At 42.8% G+C, this 18,702-nt stretch overlaps 1 protein-coding gene across 1 annotated transcript in view; it reads right to left on the bottom strand.

The window, feature by feature from the left end:
• CCN6 (cellular communication network factor 6) overlaps positions 1–18,702 on the bottom strand; it is a 41,300-nt gene that overhangs the window by 9,106 nt on the left and 13,492 nt on the right. The window lies entirely within an intron of this gene.

Here is an 18,702-nt window from a genome sequence, read left to right as displayed (position 1 = left end):
ATAAATGTATTTTACTTTTATCTTTATTTTTATATTGTTGTGAATTGTTTTCACAATTGTATTAGTTTGAATAAGTTAACAGTTACTGCATTTCTCATTGAGTGTGGATGATCTACTAAATATCCTGGCATGTTAACTTTGCCTTGCACTGAACATCAACCCAGTATATACATAATGTTACAATGAAACCCTGTTAAAAACAGCTGTTAAAGTGAAAATCAGTCTGTTATAAACAACTGATTTGCAGCAAAATCACAAATTATTCTTAAATAAGACAAATGGAAGCTGAGACACGCTCAACAAAATCTCCCAAGACAAATGCATGATTTAAAAATTACTTCTTTTGGATGTGATAAATGATAACTCCACCCTACATAAAATATAAAATAAAGGTGCCACTGATTATCGGTGCAATGCATTTAGAGTGGTGGGAGTTGTAGGATTATATTTTGGCCAAATTTATAGGTGTACCTGGAAGGTAGATATTGGTTTAAAGATGTCAGAGCAGGAAGCAGGTTAGAAGCCCAGCATATATCTGCAATACATAAAGGCATGTTATAATCTTGTTATTTCGTATGTAAAATACATGTTTTCTCTTATTGACAGGGCAAAAAAGCAAAAGCTGGCATAGGTTAAAGCATAAAATAATAATAAATCCAAAAAAACAGTGGACTATTTACAGTATGTTTCCTTATCTGCCTTAATGCACCTGCATACATGTGTTATGTGGGAATCTGTATGTAATACCGCCGTCCACAAGGCCGGCAGTTCATATCCCGGCAGCGTCAGGCTGACAGAGGAAGAGATCCCGGCAGTGGCAGCCCGACAGCGCTGAAAATCCAGATCTTCCCCAGGTAAGGACTAACTAACCTAACCTACCCCCCTAACCCTCCCTTAGGGCTGCCTAACCCTAGCCCTCCCTTAGGGGTGCCTAACCCTAACCTCCCCCCCAAGTGCCTAACCCTAAACCCCCCCTTCCCCGCTGCCTAAACCTAAGTGCCCCGGGGGGGTGCCTAGCCCTAACCTCCCCCCGGGGATGCCTAACCCTAACCCCTGCTTCCTCTAGCCTAACCCTCCTGGGGGGGGGTGCCTAACCCTAAGTCCGCCCCGGGAACCCTAAACCTAACCCTCCCCCCGGAGGGGCGCATGGCATCCCTTCTATCGGGGTGCCGGTCTCCCGGTGTAGAGGTAATGACAGGCGTCTAGATTTTAGAAGCCTGTCAACAGGGGCTGGCTGGCAACTTTTAGCCTGGGGGGCAGACAGTAAGTGGCCCAATTTTTCCACCAGCAAATTGCAATGGGGAAAGACACATGATAATAGCTCCTGTGGGTAAGGTTTGTCTAAAGTGGTTGTGCTTTAAATAGCCAATTAAATACATGAAAAATTATGTCAAAGAGCTATAAACAACTACAACGACCAGCCCATCCCGAACCAGAAACCATTCTAGTGACCCCTACATAATGCACACAGCACTCTAGTGACGGCTATACAATGCAGGAACCATTCTACTTACCATTATACAATACAGGGACCATTCCTGTGACCATTATACAATACAGGGATTATTCTTGTGACCAATATACAATACAGTGACAATTCTGAAAATGCAGAGAGCATCGCAGTGACCGCCATATAACACAGAGAATATTGCAGTCACTGCCATATAATACAGAGAGCATCTCAGTGACCAACATATAATGCAGAGAGTGTTGCAGTGATTGCCATATAATATGGAGAGCATTGCAGTGACCACCATATAATACAGTGACTACCATAATACAGTGAACACCGCAGTGATCATCAATTAATGCAGGGAACATCACAGTGACTGCCGGATAATGCAGAGAGGTTTGCAGTGACTGCCAGATCAGGGAGCGATACAGTGACTGACAGATAATGCAGAGTGGTTCACAGTGATCACCATATAATGTAGGGAACAGCTCAGTGACGTCTGGATATTGCAGAGAGGTTTGCAGTGACCACCAGATCAAGGAGCGTCACAGAGGCTGAAAAATAATGTGGAGAAGTTTGCTCTGATCCCCGGTTCAGAGAGCATCGCAGTGACTGCTATATAATGCAGATATCATCGCAGTGACTGCCATATAATGCAGGGAGATTTGCAGTGTCCACCATAAAATGAAGACAACATCGCAGTGACCACCAGATTAGGGAGCGTTGCAGAGTCTGCCAGATAATGCAGAGAGGTTCGCAGTGATCGCCATATCAGAGTATCGCAGTGACAGTATATAATGTGGAGAGGTTCGCAGTGACCATCAGATCAGGGAGCGTTGCAGTGGCTGCCAGATAATGCAGAGAGGTTAGCAATGACCGACAGATCAGGGACCATCGCAGTGATGTGCTATATAATGCAAAGAGGTTCACAGTTACCATCAGATCAAGGAGCATCACAGTGGCTGCCAAATAATGCAGAAAAGTACACAGTGACCGCCAGATCAGGGAGCGTCGCAGTGACTGTATATATTGCAGAGAGGTTTGCAGAGATCGCCAGATCAGGGACCATCACTGTGACTGTATATAGTGCAGAAAGGTTTGCAGTGATCACCAGATCAGGGAGCGTCGCAGTGGCATTACAGTAATCGCCAGATAATGCAGATACCATCAGTGACCCACATATAACACATATATTATGAATAAACCCCTCACACACAATAATAATACCCCCCCTCACATACACAAACATTATTACACCCCCCAGGACAGACAGTAATAAAACCCACCCCACCCCCACAAAAAAAAACAACTACACCTCTCCCCATTGCAAAAGTATCCGCCCCCCCAAAATATCATTTAAACTATTTCACACCTCCACTGGCACTTACCTGTCTAGAAGGGGGATCTGTCTGGTCCCTGCAAAGCTTCAGGGTACAGGAAAAGATGAGACAGGAATAGACTAGAGAAGGGACGGAGGCTCGAGGTGAGGGTGCGGGGTCTTTGGCTGGGACAAGAGGAGGTAGATTAGTCAGACAGGGTAAGAGAGGGGTGGGGCCTCCTGGTAAGGGGGCAGGATCTTAGCCGGGGACAGGAAAGAGTTTAAAACAGAGTGTAGAGGAGTGGGCAGGGGCGGAGACTCGGGGGGGGGGGGGGGGACAGACTCAGACAGGAAGGTACCAGTGCACTGCACACACAGCCGCTGCAGCGGAGCGGTCTCGGATTAGGAGTGCTGCTCAGTGTGCAGCCACAAGCTGCATAAATGTAACAGGCAGAGAAGGCTGCCCATGCACTATGATGGTGCTATAGTCGGAGCGACTGAGAGCCCTTTCTGCCTGTCACCCGGCTGTCAGTCCTGCTGCATGTGTAGTGTGTGACTGCGGCCCTCACTAAAGCAAATGTGTACCGGCCTGGGGGGCATATGGCATCCTGCACCCCGGCCCAGCCCGCCCCTGTTTGTCATTTAACCCTAGCCGGGATTGAGGAGTCGGGAAGCCGGCGGTCGATATTGCGGCCGCCGGCATCCTAAATGTATACTGTTATGTGAATTACAGGTGCACGGAATTTGCCAAGCAAGCATATTGTCATAAATATATTAATAGGGTTAGATTTTTTTTTTTAATACTGGTTATAACCACCAGCCTTTTATTCAAACCATATAATATTTTACAATATTGTTTGTAGAATATGATTAAGAAAGACTCATTGGTGATACTAATGCCGGATATGGTCCTCTAAGCTCAGGGTCGGTCTGGGCCACTGGGGGCAGGGTGATTCCCCGGTGGGCCCCACTGCTGCAAGGCCCCATACATTTCTGTAAGGTTATGAGGGCTGTGATCGGGAGAGGGGGCAGGGCTGCCCAACCCCAGCATGTGTTGGCTCACTGTTAGAACATGACAGTTCCAGTCTGTGCGGTAAACTCTTTTGCTGGTAGGTGCAGGCAGCAGCCTCCGTGCTGTACTCTCACTCTGATCTCCATCATCCCAGTATCCTCGTCCTGATCAGGTAAGAGTCCCTGCCCTCATGGAAGTAACATTCTCATTGGTCAGAAGGGAAAAGTGTTGTTACATCTGCACTAATTGGCCAGAGCTGCCTGCCCTGATATGTGATAACAAATGGGAACCTAGTAACCCATTCCCTGCTTTGTACACACTACCCAGATCATCATCCCTACATATTCAGTAACCCCTTCCTTGCTGTGAACCCAGGTCATCCCCATACATTCAGTAAGCCCTCCCCTGCTCTGCACCCAGATCATTCCCATACTGTACATTCAGTATCCTCTTCCCCGCTATGAACCCAGATCATGCCTGTCACTTGCTGCCCTGGAGACCCCAGAATCAGACCCCGCCACTTACCTTTGCGGGTTCTGACCCACGCTGTCTTACGGCTCCCGCGCTGTACTCCTCTCTCAGGGCGGTCTCCTCTGTTGTCCTCTGGAGGGTCCCGCTGCTGTGCTGCTTCCACGCCGGCTCCTGCTGATTGCTGGTCTCCGCTGGTTGCATCCGGTAAGCGCTGTCCTCCGGTCCATGGGCGCGGCCATCTTGGATTGCCCATGTGACTCCATTCCACCAATGAGGAATCTTCTCCTTCTTTCTCAGCCTGTCAGCTCTCAGCGTCTACTATAAATGGATCCCCAATGCTGACACAAATTGCCAGTGCAACTACTTTCTTAGTTCTACTAAGTGAGCCTTCCCACTGCGCTCCAAAGGTGTTTCCTGCTAGTATTCACCTCCCACCTACCAACGTCTCCACACGGCTATCCAGCCGCTCCACGTAGCCACCCAGCTACCAACGTCTCCACACGGCTATCCAGCCGCTCCACGTAGCCACTCAGCTACCAATGCCTACCCACGGCTATCCAGCCGCTCCACGTAGCCACCCAGCTACCAACGTCTCCACACGGCTATCCAGCCGCTCCATGTAGCCACCCAGCTACCAACGTCTCCACACGGCTGTCCAGCCGCTCCACATAGCCACCCAGCTACCAATGTCTCCACACGGCTATCCAGCCGCTCCACGTAGCCACTCAGCTACCAATGCCTACCCATGGCTATCCAGCCGCTCCATGTAGCCACTCAGCTACCAACGCCTACCCACAGCTATCCAGCCGCTCCACGTAGCCACCCAACTACCAACATCTCCACACGGCTATCCAACCGCTCCACGTAGCCACACGGCTATCAAGCCGCTCCACGTAGCCACTCAGCTACCAACGCCTACCCATGGCTATCCAGCCGCTCCACGTAGCCACCAAGCTACCATCTCCACACGGATATCCAGCCGCTCCACGTACCCACCCAGCTACCAACATCTATCCACGGCTGTCCTGCCGCTCCACGTAGTTTCCAAGTTATCACGCTACCTCTACATTCCTCAAACTCCTATCAGTTCACTGCACCCTCTCATGCGGAGAAACTTTATTAGGCCAAGTCTCCTCCAGCGAGCGTCTGCGCCAAGTAATACAGGTCCAAGGCCCAGTCCGGGAACACAGCTTCCAAATCCCACGATTGTGACAATCCCTATATATTCAGTAGCCCCTTCCCCGCTATGAACCCAGATCATCCCTATATATTCAGTAACCCCTTCCCTGCTATGCACTCAGATCATCTCCATACACTAGGGGCTCGAGTGGTAGGGGGGAATGACTACGCTACAGAAAATATGGGGGACACATTATTATTATTATTATTATTATTATTATTATTATAGAAAAATAAATGTGGCACAGATTATACAGATCAATATATAACTGACATTTATTATTATAGTCTTGGAAAAACACTTAATATTTAATAACTGCACACTATTTTCATAAAAGGGGCACAGATTATTACTATATTATTACTATATTAATAAAAGGGAGCACAAATTAATATTTTAATGATAAGGGGACATTTATTACTATTTTAATAACATGTGTCCCTCAAATAATAATGTGAGATGGCTACACCCCTCAAATTGATGGCCACACCTATACAAAACCTGGTTACACCCCTTCAGCGGGCCCCTGCTGTTGCATTCCCCTGTGGGCCCTTTCTGCCCCAATTTGACACTGTCGAAGTTCCAATAAATAAACCAGGGAAGGCTGAGGGAGTAAGTGATTGGGGAAGGCAAGCTATCGTATATTTGAAATGTTTAATTATGAATAGAAGTTTGATATATCTTCTACAAGACTGTATATATATATATATATATATATATATATATAAAAAATGAACAAAGGGGGTGCACTCACCAGTCTTCTAAAATGAGTTTTTATTTCATCTTTTTAAAAAAATTTTTACAGCATCATAGTAAAGCTCCGACGTTTCGGTCCTAGCCATGGACCTTTGTCAAGGTACAATTCCAAGTAGTACTTTGCATCAATATATACCTGAGTCCAATTAAGAGACTCCTCCCTCACAATCATGTGAGTACAAACAATACAAACATATAGAGACATGAAGACATCATTTGTAATTGTGCAATAATACCAATCAAAGACTAACTAAAAAATGAAAAGTAATGAAAAAAAACATGTTAACAGACACATATATAAAAACAAACCTTACAGGTATAATCGAGCTGCATCCCCTGCTAGCGTGCGGATCAATTCCCCAAACTTCCTGCCAAGTGGAACGCAAGTCGGTACCATTTCCTGTCAAGTGGCACGCAAGCTAATACAGCAGTCATGACAACCGCTGTTAAGGCTTCCTGCACTTCATCTGTCGATGCTAGCGCCCGGATCAATCAAATCACAAAGTAATATACAAGAACACTAGGGACCCGGTGACGCAGACAAACAAGTATACGTCACCATATAACCCATTAATTTAAATGAAGATGTAACTAACAGAGTTTTCATATATTGACTCATCAAGCTAATATCAATCGGGCAGTCGACATGCACGTCCATCAAAAAGACGCAGCCTGTAAGCAAACCAATGATAAACACCTCCTCATAGATAATATAATGATAGGACAATGTCTATCCATCTGGATTGAATTACATATGCCTAAATTATAATGTATACAAAAACATGGTTTGTCAACATATGTGTCGACATTTTTTAAAAAATTTCAATTATAAACAACCAAATTTAGACACATTAAATAATTAAAAATAAATAACAAATAAATAAACTCCATAGGAAACTCACATTGCCACAACACTCGAAAAAACAAAAAATAAAAAATCAAAAGAATTGTATCATTACAAAATCTGATGATGCACCCCCACTTGAGATCCAAAAATACTTTAATCCAAAAACATCCCAAGGTGTATAGCTTCATTAAGGCCGTATCGGGCCGTATCCAATTTATGTATCCACATCGCTTCTCTCTGGAGCAAGAGTTTGGCCCGATCGCCTCCTCTCTTGGGTGGAGGCACCCAATCAATAATCATGCATCTCAATGTTGCTAAAGCATGCTGTGTTTCAAGGAAATGTCTTGCTACAGGTTTATCAGAAGAACCATTAACAAGCGCGGCTCTAATAGAGGATCGATGGTTAGCCATCCTCTCACGAAGTGGGCGTATCGTCTTGCCAACATAGACCAGAGAGCACGGGCACACCAATAAGTAAACCACATGGTCGGAGGTACAGGTGACTCGATGTCGAATGTAGATCTTGGTACCTGTGTGTGGGTGATGAAAAAATTGACCCACCATCATACTCCTACATGTAATACAATTTACGCATCGAAAGCATCCTGGCTTCACTTGGTTCATCCAAGTTTGAACAGCCACAGCCTTTGTTCTATCAGGACGCATTAGTCTGTCCTTTAAATTCTGGCCACGCTTGAAGCTCATCAATGGTCGTTTAGGTATACAATTTTTTAAAACAGGATCTGTAGCAATAATATCCCAGTGCTTAACCACTGCATTACGGACAATCGAACCAGCAGAGTCAAATGTTGTAGTAATTACAAAAGGATCCTCAATTTTAGATCGCTTTTTCGCATTATAACCTTCACAAAAAATCTTTTTGGCCTTTTGTTAACATATATTCAAATTTTTCAAGTTATATCCTCTTTCAAGGAAATGTTGTCGCATCTCACCGATCTGGACATCTGCCATCTCAGGATCAGAATTGTTCCGAAAAACTCGTAAGAATTGTGAAATTGGCAAATTTCTCTTAAGAGCAACTGGATGATGACTTTTGTAGTTTAAAAGCGTATTACGGTCGGTGGGTTTCCTATAGAGTTTGTAGCCATAGCCAGCATCAGTGACAAAAATAGTAATGTCCAAAAAATTAATTTTGACACTATCATAAGTCATGGTAAATCGTATTGGCGAATCTAGGTGATTAAGACATTCCAACATTTTCAATAAAGAATCCTCAGAATCCTTCCAGATCAAAATAATATCATCGATAAATCGACGGTAAAAACCGATACTATCTCCAAACGGCGGAATCAGGTAATTTTTTTCGTACGAATCCATATAGATGTTTGCATAGGCTGGCGCGATATTACTGCCCATCGCCGTCCCCGCCGTCTGGAGATAGTATTGGTCACCGTATCGAAAATAATTACATGTTAACTTCATCTCCAATAACTCCATTAGAAACTCAATGGGTGGAGATCCCACATGTGTATTCAAGAGAGCCATCCTAACTGCCATCATTCCCTCCGTGTGGGGAATCACAGTATACAACGACGATACATCGAGACTGGCCAAAAAACCATTATGTATTAAAGGTAAAGACCTCAATTTAGTAATCAGATCTTGTGTATCCCTAAGGTAGCTGTCAGTCCTAATGACACATTTCTGGAGAAAGCTGTCAAGATACTGGGCAATTGGAGAAAACAAAGAATTGCGTGCCGAAATTATCGGACGTCCAGGCGGATGATCAAGGGATTTATGGATCTTGGGCAGTAAATACAAAATCGGACATATCGGATATTCCGTTGTCAAAAAGCCAAAAACAGCTTCATTAATCCAACCATTCTTTAACGCACCATCCAAGACCAAATCCAATCTGTTTTTAAAACCCACTATCGGGTCACCAATTAACAATCGATAAGTACCAGTATCTGACAACTGTCTCCTTACTTCAGCGTCATAATCAGTAGTGTTAAGCACAACCACTGCCCCGCCTTTATCCGCTGTTCTAATCGTAATTTGCTCATTTTTACTGAGATCGCGTAAAGCGATTCTTTCAGCTAAAGGCAGATTGTGTCTCACTCTTTGTTGTACACTGAGAGATTCTTGTATACTTTGATCCAATAACCTAGAAAACATTTTAATGCTAGGGTTTTGCGATGGTGGATCGAACGTGCTCTTCCTTTTAAATACATTACATTGTGTACTAGTATTCTCATTAAATCTCTCCTTCAATCTTAATTTCCGGTTCATTTTATATTTGTCAATACTCCACCTAAAATTGTTATGATAGGTGGTGGGGACAAACGATAAACCCTTCGATAGAAGGTTCATCTCATCTATATTCAATTTATAAGAAGACAAATTTATGACCGAATTTTTTGCGTTTTCGTCGGTTTTCTCCCTCCCTTTGTATTTGCCCCGCCTCGGGTGGGGCCTTCTGCGTTTAAAGCAATGTCAAACTGGGAGCGAGTATTAACCCGTGGTAAGGGTGGTTTAGTGTTGGTTTGCGTGTCAGAGGAGTCCCTATCAGAGGAAGTATAGCTATCAAGTTGAAAATGGGGATTTCTAGATCTTATATTTCTAAATCTATAGGTCTGGTTATCAGTACCTGTCAACCATCGATAGACACGATGTTCCTGATAGTCCCTACTAACTTTTTCAAGTTTAACCCACTTGAAGGCTATCAAATCTTTCTGATATTTATCTAGTTGTACTTTTAATTTATCAATCCACTGCTCTGAGATATCACCCTGCAAAGTTGTCACTATATTAGGTTTAATGCTTGCAATTTCACCTCTGACTTTTTTTAAGTCTACTCCAACCTCTTCAATCACCAACAAAAGCAAATCAAAGGAGCACTTATTAAGTACTGTACACCATTTACTACAAAATATGGGGTTATTTCTTCCAATCGTGGGAATATTCTTTATTCTAAAACCACGAGGGATCTGCTTTTTTCGAAAGTAATCAGATAAAAATTGCCCATGGAGTAATAGATCTATTTCTCTTTTCTCTAAGTGTAAAAGTTTGTGGAAAAGGTCAAGAGCACTCTCAGCAGGCAATTTACTGAAATCATTAACCCCAAATAGCACACGCTCAGCATCCTCATCTGTCAGAACCAATTGATCATGTTCAGCACTAAATAACAATTCGGCAGAAACCAAATTTTCCATGTGTTTAGCAAAACTACAGTCACCACTATGACTGGCTATGGCAAAAAAAATTTTAGCAACAAAAAAAGAAAAAATATAGAAAAAGAAAAACAAACATGAAAAAATCCTTTTTTTTTAAAAAAACACACGAATGTTCTTTAGATGCATATACTCCTTGTTGAAAAAAACTTTGATTTATAAATCACAAGTCTTGAAAATATCCAAAATGTAACAAACACTACGGGTGCAGCGATCTAAAATTGAGGATCCTTTTGTAATTACTACAACATTTGACTCTGCTGGTTCGATTGTCCGTAATGCAGTGGTTAAGCACTGGGATATTATTGCTACAGATCCTGTTTTAAAAAATTGTATACCTAAACGACCATTGATGAGCTTCAAGCGTGGCCAGAATTTAAAGGACAGACTAATGCGTCCTGATAGAACAAAGGCTGTGGCTGTTCAAACTTGGATGAACCAAGTGAAGCCAGGATGCTTTCGATGCGTAAATTGTATTACATGCAGGAGTATGATGGTGGGTCAATTTTTTCATCACCCACACACAGGTACCAAGATCTACATTCGACATCGAGTCACCTGTACCTCCGACCATGTGGTTTACTTATTGGTGTGCCCGTGCTCTCTGGTCTATGTTGGCAAGACGATACGCCCACTTCGTGAGAGGATGGCTAACCATCGATCCTCTATTAGAGCCGCGCTTGTTAATGGTTCTTCTGATAAACCTGTAGCAAGATATTTCCTTGAAACACAGCATGCTTTAGCAACATTGAGATGCATGATTATCGATTGGGTGCCTCCACCCAAGAGAGGAGGCGATCGGGCCAAACTCTTGCTCCAGAGAGAAGCGATGTGGATACATAAATTGGATACGGTCCACCCTCGCGGCCTTAATGAAGCTATACACCTTGGGATGTTTTTGGATTAAAGTATTTTTGGATCTCAAGTGGGGGTGCATCATCAGATTTTGTAATGATACAATTCTTTTGATTTTTTATTTTTTGTTTTTTCGAGTGTTGTGGCAATGTGGGTTTCCTATGGAGTTTGTTTATTTGTTATTTATTTTTAATTATTTAATGTGTCTAAATTTGGTTGTTTATAATTGAAATTTTTTAAAAAATGTCGACACATATGTTGACAAACCATGTTTTTGTATACATTATAATTTAGGCATATGTAATTCAATCCAGATGGATAGACATTGTCCTATCATTATATTATCTATGAGGAGGTGTTTATCATTGGTTTGCTTACAGGCTGCGTCTTTTTGATGGACGTGCATGTCGACTGCCCGATTGATATTAGCTTGATGAGTCAATATATGAAAACTCTGTTAGTTACATCTTCATTTAAATTAATGGGTTATATGGTGACGTATACTTGTTTGTCTGCGTCACCGGGTCCCTAGTGTTCTTGTATATTACTTTGTGATTTGATTGATCCGGGCGCTAGCATCGACGGATGAAGTGCAGGAAGACTTAACAGCGGTTGTCATGACTGCTGTATTAGCTTGCGTGCCACTTGACAGGAAATGGTACCGACTTGCGTTCCACTTGGCAGGAAGTTTGGGGAATTGACACGCACGCTAGCGGGGGATGCAGCTCGATTATACCTGTAAGATTTGTTTTTATATATGTGTCTGTTAACATGTTTTTTTTCATTACTTTTCATTTTTTAGTTAGTCTTTGATTGGTATTATTGCACAATTACAAATGATGTCTTCATGTCTCTATATGTTTGTATTGTTTGTACTCACATGATTGTGAGGGAGGAGTCTCTTAATTGGACTCATGTATATATTGATGCAAAGTACTACTTGGAATTGTACCTTGACAAAGGTCCATGGCTAGGACCGAAACGTCGGAGCTTTACTATGATGCTGTAAATTTTTTTTTAAAAAGATGAAATAAAAACTCATTTTAGAAGACTGGTGAGTGCACCCCCTTTGTTCATTTTTTGTATGCAGGGATACAGGTGATCCCTTCTGGGTGGCTACCCCAGCAATTGGATTTTCAGACGTGAGTGTGGACTAATACTGGACTTTATATATATATATATATATATATACACATACACACACATAGATACATATATAATATATATGGATATATAAAGATCTCTCTCTGGAGAGTATGTACTAAGCCTTGGAGAGTGATTAAGTGGAGAGAGTTAAAGTACCAACCAACCAGCTCTTAACTGCCATTTTTCAAACACAGCCTGTAAAAATGACAGGAGCTGATTGGTTGGTACTTTATCTCTCTCCAAGGTGCGTTCTCTCTCACATATACACAGTATATATATATATATATATATATATATATATATATATATATATAGAAACATAATCCCTGATGTTGACCAAAAGGGACCAGGACCAGCACTCCGCAGTTTGCAAAATGTGGTATTTAATGAACCATTTCAAGGTAATGTCCAATATCAGCCATGTAAGGTATCAAAAACCGACTGGATTACAAATATAACGGGTAATACTTAGCAGTTCTAGTAGTTTCAAATGCAAGTGGATGCAAACCGGGGAGACATGCTCCTGACCCGGGCCAGCCCCGACGGCCATTTCGTACACCATTATCAAGGGACTGTGCTATAACACTCACAGTCAGTGTTAAATACCCAAAAGGCATAATGCCAAATCACCTCACCTGTGTCAGCCGGCAACTCTCAGTGAGAGCGGGAGCACACGTGCACTGCCCTGTCCCAGCAAGAGGCCCCAGCGTCACCCCGGCCACGCCCACTGATGACGCGACGGAGGTAACCACGGAGACAGCAAATCACAAACAACCGCAGACTGTGTACCCCGCTCACTGCCTGACGTGCCATACTGACAAAGGACATAGAATATCTACATGTCATAACAAGAGAACAAACAAACATCTAGACACACAAATAAACAGAACATCAGCATATAATCTACCGTATAAGCATAAAGATATAGCCTGGTAATAGCGAAGGTCACCTGACACAAACACACTGGGAATTACTAAAGTGCATATAGTGCATTACGGAGATGGAAACACTGAGCGCTGCAATAACGGAGCAACTTGAGAGTATATCTAAAGTTACATTCATAAAGGGTTTTATCAAAATACGAATGGGGATTACCCCAAAGAGGCAGAAAAAGTGAATTCCTCATTTAGCCCATGGGGAACCATGGTTCCAAGCTTGTAAATCCAGCTACATCCCTGTCTGAGGAGCATCCTATGTCTGTCACCGCCTCTTTTAAGGGGCGGTTCATGGTCAAAAGGCATGAAACAAAAGTCATTAATCGAATACGCACTTGTTACAAAGTGTCTGGCCACCGGGGGCGTGTTGCTTTCCAACTGTATATAGGCTTTTTTAATCGAAGATCTGTGCATAGAAATGCGTTCTTTCAACATGCGCTTTGTTTTGCCCACGTATAATTTTTTACATGGGCATATTATAATGTAAGTCACAAACTTAGTGTCACAGCTCATCCTGTGCTGGAGATGATATACCTTTCCATTGGATGGATGTGTAAAAGTATTACCCGTTCTCATGAATTTGCAATTAATGCATCCTGTGCATCTAAACGCTCCATGTTGTAGGCTCAGCCAATTAGCCCTATTGGACGGGCGGGGGCCAACATCTGCAGTAGATATTATCTCTTTAAGATTCCTACTTCTCTTATAGCTAAAGACAGGTTTGGATTTACATACATCTTTAAGTACTGGATCAGACTGCAATATATGCCAGTGCTTCAAAATGGATTGCTTTACAATTCCTAAGGTTATAGAGTATGTAGTTCCATATACCATCCTGGTATTTTGCAAACTCGGTCGTGCTGGCTTAGCTCTTAAAAGATCTTGCCTATTTAAAGTTAAACACCTTTGTATTGACTGATCAACTTCAGACTTGGAGTATCCGCGTTGTATGAATTTTTGTCCCATCTTGTTAAGAGCCTCTTGTAGTTCCTTTTTGTCAGACGTCAATTCGTGTTTCCCTGATTAGCTGTGAGTAAGGAAGTCCTCTTTTAAGAGGCAAAGGATGAAAGCTAAACGCTTCCAAAACAGTATTTTTATCTGTTGCTTTAGTATGAACAGTAGTTACAAATTTTTCATCTTTCATTGTAACACAGACATCCAGATAGTCAATTGAGTCTCTACTGTACTTGTATGTAAATCTGATAGACCCCGGTATATGATTAAGACTCTCAACAAACTCCTTGAGAGCCATCTCTCCTCCAGTCCAAAGCAAAAACAAATCATCAATGTATCTAACGTAAAAAGAAATAAAATGTGAAAAAAATCTATTTTGCATAATATGCTCTATTTAAAAAAAATACATGAAAATATTAGCATATGACGGGGCCATGTTAGACCCCATCGCTGTACCCTTAAGCTGCAAAAAAAATGCATTATTGAAAAGAAAATAATTTTTGTGCAAAATAATCTCCATTAGCAATAAAATAAATTCAATAGGAGGACCAACATAATAAGGACTGGAGGAGAGAATCTCTCGTGCAGCGCTCAGACCATCACCGTGTGCAATATTCGTGTAGAGGCTTGTGACGTCCAGCGTCACTAGAATGCAGTTTCTGGGTGGTAGACCAAAATTATCTAATCTGTTCAAAAAGTCAGTAGTATCCTTCAGAAAAAAAGGAGTATTTTGAACAACTGACTGCAAGAAATAATCAACATATTGCGACATACTTTGGCATAACGACTCTCTAGAACTAATGATTGGCCTACCCGGAGGCTTAGAGAGGGATTTATGTAATTTCGGCAATAGATAAAACAAAGGTGTTCGAGGAAAATCCTGAGTTAAGAAACGTACCGTGTGTGTATCTATCCAGCCATTGTTAAAACCCAGAGTTATGATGGCATCTATCTCTGTTTTAAATCTGTCCGTGGGGTCAAATTTCAATTGCTTATAGCAACTGGAATCAGACAACTGACTCATAGCTTCATCCACATAGTCATCATGATCCCACATGACTACACCTCCGCCTTTATCGGCGGGTCGGATAACAATCCGTGTGTTGTCACGTAATTTCTTAATCGCCAAATCCTCTGAAACCGAAAGGTTAGAACGAAAGATCTTAGCTTTGCAAACTAGGGGAAGTGTGTCATCCCTGACCAATCTCATAAAGGTCTCAATAGAGGCATTATTGGATGGTGGATCAAAGGTGCTAGCCACTCTGAAAGGACTAACAAGCTCCGGCACATTTTCTTTTTTAGCAAAAAAATCTTTTAATCTGAGGGATCTGTGGAAGTTGAAAAGTTCTTTTTCATAATCAAAATCATGTTGTTTAAAAGTTTTGACAAATGAAAATCCTTTGGACAAGACAGACATCTCATCTGGAGTGAGTATATGTTGTGAAAGATTATACACAGTTATTTCCTCTGATTTCTGGGGCCTCTGCCTCCTCTTTTTGTGCTGCTGCCCCCCTCTTCTGCAGTGTGTCTTGATGGTGGACCTATTCTTATCCTGCTTGGTGCTGAGTCTCCCTCCCCCCAAAAAACACTTTTACTCTGTGTAGAACTATCAGAGTCACTATGTGAAGTATGTGACTCGATATCTGTGAACTGAACCTCAGCTCGCCTACGCGCCATGAAACCAGTGCGCCAAGGGCGCCTGTTGCCCTGGTTGCATAGCCACGGATAGACCCCCATTTCCTTATAATCATCACGCACTTTTTTATATTTGGCCTTTTTAAAAGAGAGCAACTCCATTCTGAAGGTACTAATGGTATTATCAAGTTTGGTCAACCACTCAGCGTCTGCAAGAGGCGGTGACAGACATAGGATGCTCCTCAGACAGGAATGTAGCTGGATTTACAAGCTTGGAACCATGGTTCCCTATGGGCTAAATGAGGAATTCACTTTTTCTGCCTCTTTGGGGTAATCCCCATTCGTATTTTGATAAAACCCTTTATGAATGTAACTTTAGATATACTCTCAAGTTGCTCCGTTATTGCAGCGCTCAGTGTTTCCATCTCCGTAATGCACTATATGCACTTTAGTAATTCCCAGTGTGTTTGTGTCAGGTGACCTTCGCTATTACCAGGCTATATCTTTATGCTTATACGGTAGATTATATGCTGATGTTCTGTTTATTTCTGTTTATTTGTGTGTCTAGATGTTTGTTTGTTCTCTTGTTATGACATGTAGATATTCTATGTCCTTTGTCAGTACGGCACGTCAGGCAGTGAGCCTGGTACACAGTCTACGGTTGTTTGTGGTTTGCTGTCTCCGTGGTTACCTCCATCGCGTCATCAGTGGGCGCGGCCGGGGTGACGCTGGGGCCGCTTGCCGGGACAGGGCAGTGCACGTGTGCTCCCGCTCTCACTGAGAGTTGCTGGCTGACACAGGTGAGGTGATTTGGCATTATGCCTTTTGGGCATTTAACACTGTGAGTGTTATAGCTCACTCCCTTGATAAAGGTGTACGAAACAGCCGTCGGGGCTGGTCCGGGTCAGGAGCATGTCTCCCCGGTTTGCATCCACTTGCATTTGAAACTACTAGAACTGCTAAGTATTACCCGTTATATTTGTAATCCAGTCGGTTTTTGATACCTTACATGGCTGATATTGGACATTACCTTGAAATGGTTCATTAAATACCACGTTTTGCAAACTGCGGTGTGCTGATCCTGGTCCCTTTTGGTCAACATCAGGGATTATATGTTTCTATGGATTACATCTGACCCTGCACCTGCCACGATATCTATGAACTGTGTGCGTTCCATTTTTTCAGTATTTATATATATATATATACACACACATACATACATACATACATACATACATACATGACAAAGCAAAACAGAGACGGGATAATAGTGTAATATGATCTTATACACCAAAACAATATTAACCAGATGGTTATTAGTATGTAAAAAGTGTGCTTATCTGATCAACAGTTGAAATGTAGGGATAGCAGGACTGCACCACAATGAGTATTTTTTGCTGAGCCTCAACAAACCTAAATTGAAAGTCAAGGATCCCAGCATGTGTAAAACCCTTTTATATAATCAATTTAATATAAGGCATCAATAAAGACTTGTACATAATAGAATAGTAAAACACGCTTATCTGTGTAGTAAATACACAACCGCAGGCGCTTGTAGATTCCGGCTAACAGAGGACAGCAGGTTGGAATTGGGCTGCCGGATCATGACAGAAGGTCCGGACAGCCTCGCTCCTGGCTCTGTGCCCACTCTCCCCACAGCTGAAGCAGCATCTGCCGCACGGGTCCCTCTAAGCGCTGCTGGGGAGATTAGCTCCATTATCTGCTGCTGGTCCCTGTTTTGCTTACCTGGGCTTGTCTTCATGATAAGGCGCTGCTCCACTCTGTCCATGATGATTTCTCCAGTTCTGATCAGCTGAGTCCTCATCTGCCAATCCTGCTCAACTCTGATGTCAGCTGTGAATTTTGCCCAACCAGCAGCAGACACTGAGTATATAAACCCTTCCTGGATTCTCAGTCAGTGTCTGTGCAACATCTCCTAAAGGTTTCCTTTTGGCTCCTGCCAGATCCACATTTGTTCCTGACCTAGTACACCGTTAATGTCTATTTACTGAACCCGGTTCAGTATATCTTGCCAGCCTCCAAGCCATCATTTTACTGAGCATTGTTCAGCTCCTTGCTCCAAGAACTTTTGCTATTTACTGACTGACTCTACTCAGTAAGAGCTCTGCCCTTCACTTAGACTCAACCCTGTGCTTCGGCATACAGTCTGCAGTCTCAAGAATCATTCACGGATCAAGTTCCAAGCATCTACTTAGAGGAATATTCCTCAGTACAGCTACTACGAACTCCTGTTGTTTTTTCCCTGAGTTCTGTTCTACACCAGGATTGTTACTCTGCCTATATCACTACTCCTTTTTTCCAATCATCGTGTCATCAATAAAGTTCTATGATTCAATCAGATTAAGCCATATCCACTTCAAGCTTCTATACAGTTTGCTGCCGCATAAAGTTCCTATAACCAGTTCTCCTAGCTCCGTGCTGACCTATGAGGAAAACATATCTCAGACCTCCTCACTTTGTGCTGCCAGAATCTCAACTAGCAAAGCCTGTTCCATCACAGGAGCCCAATTTCCCTAGAGTTCTGACCGTTTCAGTTTGCACAGACCAGATGAATCCTGACCCAGGATCAGGCTTCTGGCGTTCAAGTCTTGCAAAATCTCGCAGCCAGACTAGAGACTCAAGAGAACACTCAGACACAGGTGCTTCAGTTCTTGCAGGACATTTCGGCCTGTCTAGATCATCTACAAGTTGCTCCATCACCCACAGCTTCAGCCACCCCAGTCACCGTACCTAGCCTTATGAGGTCCTCGGAGTCCCAGTTACATATTCTGACCCCGAGTCATTTCAATGGCAATCTTAAGCTATGTCGTGGGTACCTCAATCAATGTGAGGTCCACTTTTAACTGCTTCCACAGAATTTCCCGTCTCCCAGAGCTAAAGTGGCATATGTCATCTCTCTCTTGGCTGGGTCTGCCTTAGATTGGG

Source organism: Taudactylus pleione, unplaced genomic scaffold, assembly GCF_031769625.1.
Source record: "Taudactylus pleione unplaced genomic scaffold, aTauple2 ptg000046l, whole genome shotgun sequence".
Taxonomy (NCBI): Eukaryota; Metazoa; Chordata; class Amphibia; order Anura; family Myobatrachidae; genus Taudactylus; species Taudactylus pleione.
The sequence above is the reverse complement of the archived record's forward strand: the minus strand, read 5'-3'. Positions and strand labels throughout refer to the sequence as shown.